Source organism: Stylophora pistillata, chromosome 6, assembly GCF_964205215.1.
Source record: "Stylophora pistillata chromosome 6, jaStyPist1.2, whole genome shotgun sequence".
Classification (NCBI taxonomy): domain Eukaryota; kingdom Metazoa; phylum Cnidaria; class Anthozoa; order Scleractinia; family Pocilloporidae; genus Stylophora; species Stylophora pistillata.
In genome coordinates, this window is record NC_142524.1 from 8,747,075 (window position 1) to 8,760,066 (window position 12,992).

At 38.9% G+C, this 12,992-nt stretch overlaps 2 long non-coding RNA genes across 2 annotated transcripts; one reads left to right on the plus strand and one right to left on the minus strand.

Moving 5' to 3' along the window:
* Positions 1–5,038: 5,038 nt before the first annotated feature.
* On the minus strand, positions 5,039–6,041 carry LOC148728106 (uncharacterized). The gene is made up of 2 exons (XR_015988913.1): positions 5,734–6,041; positions 5,039–5,313 (listed from the first exon to the last, which is right to left on the minus strand). It is a non-coding gene; the product is annotated as an uncharacterized LOC148728106 (long non-coding RNA).
* Positions 6,042–6,201: 160 nt separating this feature from the next.
* Positions 6,202–11,089, plus strand: LOC148728107 (uncharacterized). The gene is made up of 3 exons (XR_016002191.1): positions 6,202–6,556; positions 10,067–10,262; positions 10,829–11,089. It is a non-coding gene; the product is annotated as an uncharacterized LOC148728107 (long non-coding RNA).
* The last annotated feature ends 1,903 nt before the right edge of the window (positions 11,090–12,992 follow it).

The following is a 12,992-nucleotide window of genomic DNA, read 5'->3' on the forward strand; positions in this document are numbered from 1 at the left end:
GACATGTCCTCTATAGGCCACCGTAATCCTGCCTTGTCATTGACTCTTCATCCTTTTCACCCAAAAGTAACATAGATATATTTCCCAGGAAAATAACATATTAAATTTACTAGAGTAAATTTAGTAGAGAGGCTGGAAGAGTATGATACATTTATTTTAAATGTTTTGTCCGCAATTGTTGAGAACCTGTTAACTTAGCAACATTTTGCCAATCTTGCTCAAATAAGTGGTGGCTGCGGAGCACAAGTGAAGCGAAACACTAGAGTAAAGGATGTAAACGATCTTATTCAATTCAATTTTTGAAGGCTTATCCAACAGATACAGAAAATTTCACTTAAACACCTTACCCGAAATGCTTAGCCCTTATGTTCATCATTTAACTTTTGGATAATTTCTGTTTCGCGCGGATGGTTTTCGTTTTGCTCTAATGGCTCTATATGTGTCTTCTTGTCTCCCCGTTACTGTTCAACTCCGGTCTCCTCACTTGTTCACGATGCTCATTTTCTACCGATTCCTTCTGCTGCACAGTTCTGCCACTTTCCATCAAGATCATTAACAGAAGAATGTCAATGAGTAGACTGAAAACGTCTTGAAATTGCAGATACAAGTTTGGCGTTCAGTAGCCTAAGCGTGTCATTGAACAAGTGTTTTGACTGAGGCGCTGACGGCGTCTGTCCTAACGCGCCAATTGCAACGGACAGTCATAAGTGTCGATCGACAGTGTCGATCGGCAGTTATAAGTGTCGATCGACAGTTATAAGTGTCGATCGACAATCATAAGTGTGGATCGACAGTCATAAGTGTCGATCGACAGTTATAAGTGTCCATCGAGAGTTATAAGTGTCCATCGACACTTATAACAGTCGATCGACAGTTATTCACAGTCAAAACAAAGTTGCGGATACTTCTGATGGCCCCTACAAGCCACCGTAAGTACTGGACATCTAAATGTGGAGTTTATTTCGATATGTAGAATTCACACGTATGATGCACGATCCTCGCAGTAGATAGCGCTATTTAAGCAATAGCGAAAATCAGACCTGAAAAAATCAGGCCTGTACGGGATTCGAACCACTGACCTCTGCGATACTAGTGCAGCGCTCTACCAATTGAGCTAACAAGCCAACTGGGAGCAGGCCGTTAAGTTGATTCGTAATAAACCCGTGAAAGTGATAAATAACATACAATGAAATATATGAAGTTCATATATTCGGAACTGCGGTATAAGATACGTATGATGCACGATCCTCGCAGTAGATAGCGATATTTAAGCAATAGCGAAAATCAGACCTGAAAAAAAATCAGGCCTGTATGGGATTCGAACCACTGACCTCTGCGATACTAGTGCAGCGCTCTACCAATTGAGCTAACAAGCCAACTGGGAGCAGGCCGTTAAGTTGATTCGTAATAAACCCGTGAAAGTGATAAATAACATACAATGAAATATATGAAGTTCATATATTCGGAACTGCGGTATCAGATACGTATGATGCACGATCCTCGCAGTAGATAGCGCTATTTAAGCGTACAGGCCTGATTTTTTTCAGGTCTGATTTTCGCTATTGCTTAAATAGCACTATCTACTGCGAGGATCGTGCATCATACGTATCTAATACCGCAGTTCCGAATTTATGAACTTCATATATTTCATTGTATCTTATGTAGAATTCAGTTTAAAACATATTACGCTTTTTTTTCGGTAACAGGTTCCTTTCAAACTATGGATATGCTGAAGGAAGCGTCACTTTTGCTAAGGATGTGATCAGCCACAGCGTGGCTGACAAAGAGAATAGCGAATCGTTGAGTTCGTTATCGAAAATTATGATGGGCATTATCATAGCGGATATCTGGGGTGAAAAAGTCAAGCGTGTGAAACGTGGACCACGAAACGATCGAAAAGTTGCGTACTTGAATATCAAGAGGACCGAAGAAGGGATCACTAGATCGTTTGGTTTCACTTTGGGAGAAACTTCACTTCCCCAAACCTGTACAGGGGAATGTGTCGCCCCAGGACAGCATATTTTTTCTAAAAGTGAAAGAATGGACTTTAACGATCAGCGTCTGACCCTGGAGATGAAGATGGAACTGTCACCCTCATCACAGGCAAGTTGCACAATCAGATCCAATGGGTCTGTTGTTGATTTAGGGACTGTTCTCAAAAATCTGGCGACACAACTACCCATTTCCATATCAAATCTCCCGTATATTGCAGTGGTTGGATAACCTACTCCGGCATCTGCCTTGGATTTGTTCTGGAAAAGGGCGAAGCAGTTGCTACCTTATCCCCATACACAACAGGCCAGTTTCGGGAACTTATCGATTGCTCCAAGGAACAAGAAACAAGAGTGTTTTCCAATCATTGTCAAGTAATATGCACCGATCAAGGGCTGCTCGTCAATGCCAAAATTGCGGTAGGCTCAGTACTGTCAACAGATGGCCATGGTCAAAAACGAATTGCTGACAGGCAGGTCATCCCTTCCAAATGCAGCAAACAGTTCCTCTCAAGGGACGAATTGGTAGATCAACTGGCTCAGGAAAAAGTGAGAAGAAAGAACGCCTGTCAAAACATTGAAGTTTGATAGACCAAATAAACATCTTTTATCCTGGGTGCGGAAGGGTAGATTAGATAAAAGAATAAAGGGGGTAAGTTATTAAAGAAGCTGTGGTGCTACGTACAAGGTGGGGGTAACAAGGTTGATAATGTAAATTGGCCACCGTAGAGAGTTCAAAAGTTGACGTTTCGAGCGTTAGCCCTTTGTCAAAGCTGTAGAAGGCTAATTCACCTGTCAAAACATCCGGGATTAAACATGTTGTTTTGGCCAATCAAACCTCAATATTGAAGGGTAGATGAGATAAAGGAATAAAGGGGGTAATTTTCTTTAGAAACTGTGGTGCTACGTCGGTGGGGGTAGCAAAGTAACTTGGTTTTATCAGCTAGATTGATATGTCAGTGTTCGTTGGCACTTTTGCCACCCAGAAAGTTGGCCGTTTGTGATGGCGAATATTTTACTCCTGAAATTTCACTCGCACAAGCGGCAAATTTCAGAAAATTCAAACTTTGAGTCTTTATTAAACATTTAAAATAATTTCCCCCTAAAATTGACCACTTTTCCATAAAATTATCTATGTCAATTGAATGAGGAAAATGTAAACAATGAAGTATAAAGATATCGTAACTTAAAAGAAATACATCCCGGACACATTCATTTCTTATTGACGTGCGATTTCTGGTACATTCAAATATACCGGCATAATCTAAAACTCCATTCCTACGATAAAAATTCAGACGAATTAAGAGATTTAAGACTTCAAGCCTATCTCTTTTCTAAGATTTCTTGTGAAGATAAACAAAAAGGTTCTCAGGACTTCACAAAAGATTATCCTGAAAGCTCTGTTATTTTTCCATCTCGGTGTGACGCCTTCCATATGCATATTTCTATGATTAGGTCGAAGCAAGACAAAACATTCCATACGGCTCTACCCGTTTTCCAGTTTCCAAATATCACAAAAGTTTTGATCGATGGATTTCGTCTTGATTTATTCGCCTCCGATGAACTGCACAGGAGAAAAGAGCTGGAAGTCAAAAGAATTCCTACAAAAACCTAGGAAAGAAGAAATATAACAACTAAACTCAATTAGTTTTCAAAGCGACCTACAATTTCCTGCGCGCTAGACGAGTTGCTCCCAGGCAGATGTTGCTTCACTTTTCAAAATATAACTGACAAAGTGTACCAACTGAGCTAACGAGCCAACTGGGAGCCGGTCATGATGGTGATTCGTAAAACACCCGTGAGATGATGAGCTAAATGCTAAGAACATATTTTAATCATATACTTGAACAGCGGTTAAAGAAACGCGAAGATTGTTGGTAGAGCACTGCGCCAGCATCGCAGAGGTCATGGGTTCCAATCCCGTACAGGCCTGAATTATTTTCAGATCTTCATTTCACTATCGCTGAAATAGTGCTCCTCGCTGCGAAGATCGTTCTCATATGCGTTTCTTTAACCTCAGTTCAAATATATGGAGTTGCAAATGTTGCAAAAGACGATCAAAAGCAAAGGAAGACACGTGAGTTTATTGTACTTCGAAAACTTAACTTGTTTCGGTCCATACTGAACTGCCGCAAACAAACTTAAAGACGGAACCTCAGCCGTGATTGCACGCTTGATCAATAATAAATCATTGTGCTCTCGACGTTCTAAATGGAGGGCAGATCGAACTGATGAACACAGCGTAAACATATTTGCCTGTTTAAGGAGTCTCATTTTTCGAACTTGGGCTGCCTGTGCTACCATAATAAAAACTCTGAACGATGAGGAGATGAGAACTGAAAGCATCTCACTGGTACTTCAGTGACTGATATTTTATGGTTTTTGGCATGACCCGAAAAGGTTCTTGAACGTTGTAAGATTTAAACGACGTGCGTGACTTTTCACTTAGTGCGTTACTCCTGATTTAAAATTTAAATCGTTGACCATCATGTGACTCGTTTGATTGCACATCGTTCTCTTTTTTCAAGGAATAATATATCAGTGCCTTTTGTTACGGCGAGTTCTCTTAATTTTTAAATCATCACTTAGTCCACAAACGCCTCTTGACAGATGCATTAATTGATTACACGCTTGATCAATAATATTTCAAGTATGGTAATAAACGATTGCGCTCACAACTATTAAATGAAAGAAATCATTACAGACAAAACAAACATTATATACGGACATTACCTACCCTACAGACACTCCATGGTACCCTTTGACCAATAGTGAGTGTTAATTTTTCTTGTTTACCTTGTTTACAGAAGTATTTTAAGTGGATGACTTTCAGCGGCGTGTTTGATCAATTTTTGGTTTTTTTTTTTTATTTTTTTCTTACTGAAGAAAATAACCAGTTGTCCCCTGCCAATATTACGTGACGTATTTGTACACGATTATTGCGTTAATTGTACTCTTATTAGTGCAGCTGTATAATAATCTTAATCAACATGACTTTGGAGCTTCATCATGAAGGCAATTTTTAGAGAAATTGAGGCACAAAACACTACCGGCCCCTTTCTTTTATTTTGAAATTAAAGCTCCTCATAACCATGCAAACATTATAATGCTGATACCCTTCGTTATTTGTTCATCTCGTTTAGCTATCCATCTATATCTACTTTCTTTCGAAAATGTCCAAATTAGGCTCCTCACCCTACAACAAAAAATCTCAGTCGTCGCAAGAGTGATTTGAGATATCACGTCTCTGTCAAGTTACGTTTTCCGCCGTCAAAATATAAATAGCGGTTAGTTCTTTCGATTCGTCTGTCTCTACGAGGACCTGCAAAGGGATAATGAACGGAAAAGTCAAGGAATTTGCGGTAAAAATATTTCGAGACAAGTTTATAGAGAAGCTTTCCTCCAGAGCGACCTAGAAAGCCTTATAACCTAAAAACATTTCGAGATTTTACAGAAAAGAGGGAGCTGAAAACAAATTTTGATTAAGAAATGCATACGATCCTTAAATTCAATTCAATTTCGGACAGCTCATCTAACTGCATATGAAAAGAGATATAGAGAAACATTTGATTGCACAATTCAACTCTAGAACGTCATTTTTCTCTTAACACTGAAGTGAAGCAACATCTAAACGTCGTCAAAATTGTTTTACGAACAGTTTTTATAACTGAGTACTTAGATTTTTTTTTGTATTTTAGTAACGTATCCAACTGACGCAGAAATATTTTCTTTAACAGCCTACCCTGAGTCTCAGTCCTGGCGTTCATCATTCTCTGTTGGATGATTTCTGTTTGGCGGAACGGTATGGTTTTCGTTCTCCTCTCTTCGTCTTCTTCTCTCCCCATTCCAGTTCAACTGCTCCAGTCTCCTCGCTTGTTCACGCTCCTCGTAATTTTCTACCGGTTCCCTCTGTTGCACAGCTCGATGACCTTGCATCAGGAAATAAAGGATCATAAACAGAAGAATGTTAACGAATAAACTGAAAAAGTCTTGAATAGTGAGCATGATACGGAGAATGCTTCAAGAACGGGCCTGCACCAAGCGCGACAGGTAAACTGAATATTAAAATGACATATATTTCCTGAACGTGTCTTATGACAAACGCGCTCACTCGGCCAAAAACCTACTGCAGTTTTCGACCGGATGAGCGCGTTTAGACAAAACGATTCACAAAAGAGGTCTAACGATATATTTGCATCAATAATAAGCGAAAGCTCTTTTTTGAAGTGCTTTTGTATGAACAGATGTTTGACTCACGCGACGGACTTCACCAGAAACGAGGGACTGCTCTTAGTCTAGCAAGTGCAAGTCGACACTTAAGATTGTCGATCGACACTTATAACTGTCGATCGACACTTATAAGTGTCGATCGACAGTTATAAGTGTCGATCAACAGTCATAAGTGTCGATCGACAGTTATAAGTGTCGATCAACAGTTATAAGTGTCGATCGACACTTATAACTGTCGATCGACAGTTATAACTGTCGAGCGTCACTGCGCAAGGCGATCTGCACAGACTGTGCACACGTGGCATAGTTTTTCATTCGAGACGACAAAGGGCAAGGTAAGGATTTGATCGACTTCTATCAATCTTTTGCAAGTTAAAATGCTACGATTGTTCTGGAAACCTTCAGATTAAATAAAACTGGAGAACAGAAACTTTATTTCCTTTTAATTTTGTTAAATGTCGATTTAATTCTTACCTTTCTTCAGGCTCAATACGACATTATTGAATCATACATTCTAGTACGTGACGTAAACGATGGCTTTGATTGCAGTAACGATCGGGTTTGTTTTATGTATTTCATTCACCAAAGTGCAGTGTGTTGCCCCTACTTTCTTAGAATGAAGGGGAACATTTCGAGATCGCGATAGTTCAATCGAAATTTATTTTTCGATGGGCTTAAAATATACGGAAATTCTTTGCTTTCTTATTGTGTACCATGGAATCTGTCTCAGCATGAGGCAGTTAAAAAGAATTCTACGATCGTGCGGTCTCGGCAGAGGAATCAGCCAAGTCCACCAAATGAAATAGTAGATGCAGTCGAAAGTGAACTACAATGGGGAAGCGGCAGCTCAATTGGCTATCGGATAATGCACCAGAGAATTTGTTCTTCTCATGGACTCGTTGCTGATAGAGAAACAGTGAGACTTATAATGAAAACTTTGGATCCTGATGGTGTACAAAGACGCAGCGCTCAAAGAACCGCTTGATAAGACGCAAATATCAGGCCAACGGACCAAACTTCCTCTGGCACATCGATAGCTATGATAAACTTAAGCCTTTTGGGTTTTTGTATTTACGGTGCCATCGATGGTTTTAGCCGTCGCATCATGTGGCTTGAGGTAGATCATTCCAATAACAACTCAAGTATTATAGCAAAGTGCTTTAAAAAGACTGTTCGATGCATAGGAGGAACACCACGAATCGTTCGAGGGGATGACTGCGGTACTGAAAATTGTTACGTTGCGGCTATTCAACGCTTATTTAGAGAAGGGCACGGGGACGAGTTCCAAGGGGAGTATCATGTTTGCTTTTTTTTTTTTTTAATTAAGAAACTAAACGTTCTCACATTTTCCTGCGGTGCATCAGTTTTTTTTACGTAATCAGCAAATAAGTGTAGAGAATGACTTTCCGAAAACATAGCTATACAATAATGATTTTGTATAGCTTACAACATTTTAAAGGGTTTGCAGCTCCATATTAGAGTTATTACTGCAATAACCACGATGTAAATGTAAATACATTTTGTTTATGTAAGCACATGACCCTTTTTTGAGGGAAATAACAAATTCCTGCAAAGAAATGAGGAGGGAAAGAGATATCCTGCAGAGCATTTAGAAGGATAAAATAACCTGCCCACCAGATTGCTGGTAAAAAAAAGAAAAATCTTGATGACCAGAAATCACCCACCCACCCCACCCTCCCCCTCCTCAAGAGTTAAATGGTCGGCCTCTTACTGGGGAAAAGTTTTGTCGGCAGCACGTTTGAAAGTTTTTCAGCTTGGACAAAAAATTGTCAAGTCGCGACTAACCATCTGCACTTGTAAAGTGTTAGTGATGCCACGAAAATTTGTCTCAATAAACAATTTTGTCGCTGGTGCGGTAGGCCCTAAGTGAAGAAAGGTTTACAGGGGGTCACACGGGCGGGAAGTTATCGTGGCGCGAAAAGACAAAGAATTTCAATTCCCTTTCAAGGGAAATTTAAATCACAGGTAACCCAAGCTCACTACTAGAAAAGCGGATGGGACTCTTACAGTGTTGCGCAACGTTTTATGCTGCAGTTGAACACCAACATAGCGCTAACTCGCTGAAAACGCTTCAAAATGGCCTGAGACGCTGGTAATCAACAAAGAAATCAACAAGGCAATAAGGTAAGTCCATTTTATTTCAAAACAAGACATTTTTTCTCTCTTTTAAGGCAAACCGATAACATCCCATACAAACCTTTATAAATATAAAACGTTGCTCAACACTGTAAGAGTCACGTCCGCTTTTCTAGGAGTGAGCTTGGGCTACCTGTGTTTAAATGCCATAGATTTGACCGTCGAAGATTTGAAATTAGTCGAGGAACAGAGGAAATCAACTAAACGAGTTTATAACATAGCCTCTTTTTATTCCTAAAGTTTATTTTTTTCGCTGATACGTAAGCCGTAAATTTCATATTAGGATGGTGGTGTTTTGGACACCTGGTCGCGAAGAAATTTTTGAAATTCCTCTTGACGGCTTCCTTCTCCAACTTCCTTTTGCCTTTTAACGCCACAAGAAATTCCCTTGCGCATGACCCGATGCAACCTCTCTTCACTTAGTTTTACTCAAGGTGTAAAACTTATTTGTGGACGAAGAAAACCTCGTATTGAAGGGCTCGTAACTAGGGCTTGCTCTCACGCTAGTTTAAGTTTGGAGCTGAGGCTGAACTTCGTTATGCTTTGGAGTTAAATTCCTCAGAATTCGCCTTCGACACTCGGCAGATACCTCAAACCTCGGTTTGGATAAGTCATAATATCATGCTCAACCTCAACTTATATTAGCCTTATATCGGAGGTAAGACTTAGTTCCACACAAGAGAGTATGATCAGAACATTTTCAGTTTATAATCTCTCAGGTTCCATGTTAGTATCCACCATTTTGGCTTGGTGCCCAGTCCCTTTTCCGCCTATCCTTTAAGTTACAGGTCTTTCTGGGTCGGCCCTTCAGGAAGCTTCGTCTATGTAGAACCATGAGTTTGAATGCAGACTAACACCTAACGACAAAAAGCTACATTATTCAACAGACGTGATTCAGGTTTTCCGCTTTCTCATGGACAGAAAGTGCTATACTCTTTCGGTTCCGGTAAGATGCAGAAATGGCAAAAGTACTGGGACGATAAACAAAGATCAAAGTTCAAAACCTACCTTTATTCAACCTTTATTCAAAAATTTTTAGTTGTGCAAAGGGTTTGCCATCACGCAATACATCTAAATAATTTAGGAAATTTCATAAAAGGCAAAACGGATAAAAAAAATTACCATATTAAAAGGTTATTAAATTTTCCCACGGTGACCGGAAGTCTTACCCACCATAACAAAATTCTACAAAATTCTATTTTACAAAAGAAACCAGACCAACATTCCAGCCATGGTTTGGACGGTGTCCAGTTGCCAACGGCAAAATTTTATAAAGATGACACTTAAGACAAGGAAAAAGACTAACTCAAACTTTATAAAAAGCGGTGTTGAAAATTTTACTAGCAAACATCTATGAATTTTGCCCAGGAAAGATTTCCGCTAAACTTTGGCGGAACTCTTAGAACTGAGTTAACCGCATATTTATCACCAATAACTGCATTAAGTTTGCTTTGCAGCTTACCAGTTGGATAAGCACCAGTTGGATAAGGGCGACAGTTTAGAATTAATAATTAATTATTAGTGCCGCGGGTCGGATCCATAGAGTACACTTTAGCGTTTTTACGGCTTGTCTCGCTTATGCTGATCCGTTCTCTGAAACATTCTCCGCATCATGCTTACAATTCAAGAATTTTTCAATCTATTCGTTTTCTTTCTTCTGTTGACAATCCTGTATTTCCTGATGAAAGGTGATAGAGCTGGGCGACAGAGAGAACCAGTAGAAAATAACGAACAGCGTGAACAAGTAAGGGACTGGAGTTGATAAGAGATGAAGAAAGAAGAACAAGACGAAGAGTGGAGAACCGTGACGAAAACCATACAGTTCCGTCAAACCGAAAAAAGCGTCCCACAGAAAACGATGAACATCATGGCTGAGTAACCAAGGTTGGCTGTTTAATATGAACCTTTTCCCGACTGGTTAGATACGTTATTGGAATACATTTTAATTAAACATTCTCAAAAAAAAACTCCTTGAAACTTTGGGCAAAATATTTTTTGACGACGTGTCGATGTTACTTCCTAACACTGTCCAGTCAAGAGTAAAAATGACGTTCTCTAGAGGGTTGAATGGTGCAATCAAATGTTTCTCCAAATCTGTTCTTGTACTCAGTTAAATATGCTCTCAGAAACTTTATGTCCAATGTAAAGATTGCATACATTTGGTTTCTAACGAAAATGTGTTCGCGCTGTGTTCATTCAACCCTATCCTCAGGGTCCTCAATCGAAAGCCGCAAGAAGGCTAGCTTTAAAAACGCTTTGACCCCGTTGAGACCCTCTGTAATCTCGATGAAATGTTTTTTAAGTAAAAAGGTTGTCTTGGTCGCTTCGAAAATTTATTCAGTAAGAATTTTTTTACTATTACTCTATCTGCTTTGGGACTTGTCTATAAACTTCTCTCGTTATATTTTTGCAACAAATCCGTTGACTTTTCTGTTCATTTCCTTGTACAGGTCCTCTGGGACGAACGAATCAAGGGAACTAACTGTTTAACTGTTTGAAGCCAGAAATGTGTTTTGACAAGAGACTTGATATCTCATATCACACTTGCGACGACTGACCTTTTTTTGTTGTATGGTAAAGAGCCTAATTAGAATATTTTCGATAACAAATAGATTAATATGGATAGCTAAACGAAAGGAACAAATAAAAAGGTGTATCAGTATTTTTATGTTTGTATGGTTCTTAAAAATAAAAGAAAGGGGCTGGTCGTATATTGTTGTCGGCCTATAGCTAAGGAAGCTTCAATTGTTGTCGGCCTAATGAAGCATCAAGTTTTCAGGTTTATTATCCAGCTGCGCTAAGTAAATGATACGAATGATACACGCGAGTCGAGAACAAATATCACGCGATAACTAGATAACTGGTTCTTTTGTACGGTAAATAAAAAAAAAATTAAAAAGGAATGAAGTATAGTAAAAACGCTGTAATCTCTGAAGGCCATCCACTCATAATAAACCTGTGTTGGTGATTAAGACTCATGATATTTGACAGGATAAAAATAGCACTCTATATCAGTAGGCAAGGGGTCCCATGTAACACTTGAATCTAACTAAGAGTAGAAACTAATTGATCGCACGAGAAGCCTTTGCAAAAATAATTTTGCTTTAAGAATCAAGCTTAGGCATTTACAGAAGAATTGTAAGAAAATATTTTTCCGTACTTTTTGTGGCTACTGCCTCCTCAGTACTGCAGCTATTAATAAACAAATAACTTCATGGTTAATTCGCTTGTGCGATTTTTATTCACTTGTACGTTGCAAAGAGACGCAAACTCACTCGTTCGAAGACTCGCTCGCTCGTTTGCGATTCTTCACAACTCATGAATAAAAATCTTGCGCGCTCACCAACCATGAATTAATTTATATTGGTCCCAAGAGCAATTCCTTCACAACCCATTAATAAAAATCTTACGCGCTCACCTGTTTACTGGATGGTTCGAGAGCCATTTAATTACTGCACCGATTGCTTTATGTGTTTAGATTCTCTCTACCATCTTTTAGGCCGTATTATCTGGCCACATCAGGACTCTCCTTTGACTTGTGTTTACGTCATGCAAAACTTTTGTCGAAAAGTACAGGAAATTTCCTGAAACAAAGTTTTTTTCTTTTTTTTTTTTTCTTTTTTTTTTTTGCAGAAGTCGTGCAACTGTGTGGTGGCATGGAATTGATGGAACCCGAGTTTTTTACCTTATTTTCTTTTATACAAATATCAATCGTAAGTGGCTCTTCAACTTTTCAATTGTAAGTTTGATAAAATCCTTGTCTGTTGTCAACCTCGATCTCAGGCGGGGTGTGATTTTAAAAAGTACTCTCTTTAGACGGAAGTATTTCTTGGACACAAGTCATGGCTGGTTCTGAAAATGCCATATTTTTTTTCCTAATGCATAAATCTACCTATTTATGTCGCCAGAATTATATGACCTAATAAACTTAACTAGCTGTGACTGATTCTTTCAAAATCCCTGTACTGAACGCCGACATTTTATGTTTTTAGTACCCTCTGCGAAACATGTGGCATCAGGGAATGCACTTTATGGGAGGAAAATAATAACGCGATGCAAGAGAATATATTCGCTCGATTGATGTTTATTAAAATGGATTTTAAAAAATTTCTTAGGCATGCATTTGCTGTGTCTGCGTAGACGTTTGTTTCACAAACAGTTCTGACTGACATACTTTTGTGAAAAACCCCCGAGGCCAAAACTTGGTGTCGAGACGTGTGTCGCGCTACACAACCTCTCAGGTTGCACTTAATTCAAGACCTTCAGTTCGTTCTATTCGTTCTTCTTTTGATAATCATGTATTTCTTGTTCTTTTGTGAGGTCTTGAGAGCCTTTTTTCTACCTTCACTTGAAATCTTAGAAAAGAAAGAAGCTTGTTAGTCTGGAATTGTTATTATCGAAATTCCGGGAGTTTAGATTATGCTGCTGTATTTACGAACGTCATTCAGGAATGAAAACTCATCACCAGTATTTCTTATAAGTTATGAGATCTCTGCTTATAATTATTTACATTTTTCTTCTTTTAATTAACATACATGTTTATGAAAAAGTAGTCGGTTTGAAGAAGAAACTATTTCAAATATGAAAGAAAAAACTAACTCACAGTTTGAACTA